Source organism: Poecilia reticulata, linkage group LG19, assembly GCF_000633615.1.
Source record: "Poecilia reticulata strain Guanapo linkage group LG19, Guppy_female_1.0+MT, whole genome shotgun sequence".
Classification (NCBI taxonomy): domain Eukaryota; kingdom Metazoa; phylum Chordata; class Actinopteri; order Cyprinodontiformes; family Poeciliidae; genus Poecilia; species Poecilia reticulata.
This window is the reverse complement of record NC_024349.1, coordinates 7,719,177-7,720,581: the sequence shown is the minus strand read 5'-3', so window position 1 is coordinate 7,720,581 and position 1,405 is coordinate 7,719,177. Positions and strand designations below refer to the sequence as shown.

Sequence of the window (1,405 nt, the reverse complement as noted above, 5' to 3'; positions counted from 1 at the left end):
CATTAAAACCCACACCCCTTTTAGGACTTCGGTTAAACGTCGTTTAACTGGGATTCTAATCCTCTGGGACTTTAGTCAAAAACGCCATTTGACAAGGACTCTAAACCTCCCACTTACAGATTATGTAAAATCTGACCTTTGATATAAAGATATCCTTTATWAWCWAATCACTGTAATTTACTCAAGTAAAATTTGAGTGAAGTTAGCATCAACTCAGCTAAATTACTGACTGCTGAGATTGGGGATGCACGCTAAATGAGAAGTGAAGGTTTTTATGGTACCTAAAGAATAGCTATATTGCCAGCCGCTCATTAAACAAAATCACCTTTATACCTTTATAAAACTTGGATCCAATTTGCACTTTTCATTGTTCCCTTGTTCCCTTTCAATGCCATCTTGGGTGTGGATGGAAAAAGGATGTTATGTCACCATCACAAAATGACCTGAAGGTCGTCCACGTATCACGCTTAATTGTCAACATATTTTCTAAATATTTTTCCCGCTTTTGTAAATCATATTGTTAGTACATACTATAGATTGGGTTAAGACTAGATAAATACATTTTGTAAATCTAAGTAGTAGTTTCCAAATGTTAAAAACATTAATTAATGATAAGCATCGGTGTTCTCAAAATACTCTAATTTAGGTCCAGCACACTAACCGATCCGTGGATCCATAGGGTGGAATCATTAGAAGACAGTYTTCATTATCACARCTACGCTGATGTCACACARCTCTACCTTCCTGAGTGTCCTAAATTGACACAAAACGTAACATTATTCCATAATGCAGCAGAAAYTATAACAAAATGCCTTTGATTTTGATCAACCTGGGAAGGTTCACTGCTGTTCCCGTTTTCACCATTTGGCATTTAGTGCCTCTCTCTGTGCTTTGCTGGAGTCCCAAAGCTTCAAAAATGACTTTGTRACCTTTTCCAGACTGAGAGATCTCAGTTACTTTCTTTCTCACTTGTTTGGAAATTTATTTGAATCTCGCCATGATGTCAAGCTTTTGTAAATCTTTTAGTGTACTATACTTCACTTTCTCCAACAGATCTTACTTTAGTGATGCCTTGATTGAGAACAGGTGTTGGACCAATCATGACTATGTGCATCTAGAGGCAGTGAACTCAGGTGTGATGAACCACAGTGAAATTATGTTTTAACAAGCAATCACTTTTTTTTTTTACACAGGGTCATGTGGGTCTGATTTTTTTTTTACATTGATAATAAACACTTGAATTTAAACACTGCATTTTATGTTTACTTGTGTTGTCTTTGACTGATATTTAAATAGGCTTAATGATCTGAAACAAGGAAATGTGACTAACATGCAAAAACTTCTAAATGATTATTTAATATGAACAAATAAACAAATATTCAATTTACATGAGTTCCAGCACATA

General features: G+C 35.1%; 1 long non-coding RNA gene across 1 annotated transcript in view; it reads right to left on the bottom strand.

The window, feature by feature from the left end:
- LOC103481336 (uncharacterized) overlaps nt 1-1,212 on the bottom strand; it is a 2,408-nt gene extending 1,196 nt beyond the window's left edge. The window contains exon 1 of the long non-coding RNA XR_536271.2: nt 662-1,212. This is a non-coding gene — a long non-coding RNA (uncharacterized LOC103481336). The remainder of the gene's footprint in view (nt 1-661) is intronic.
- Between the last annotated feature and the right edge of the window lie 193 nt (nt 1,213-1,405).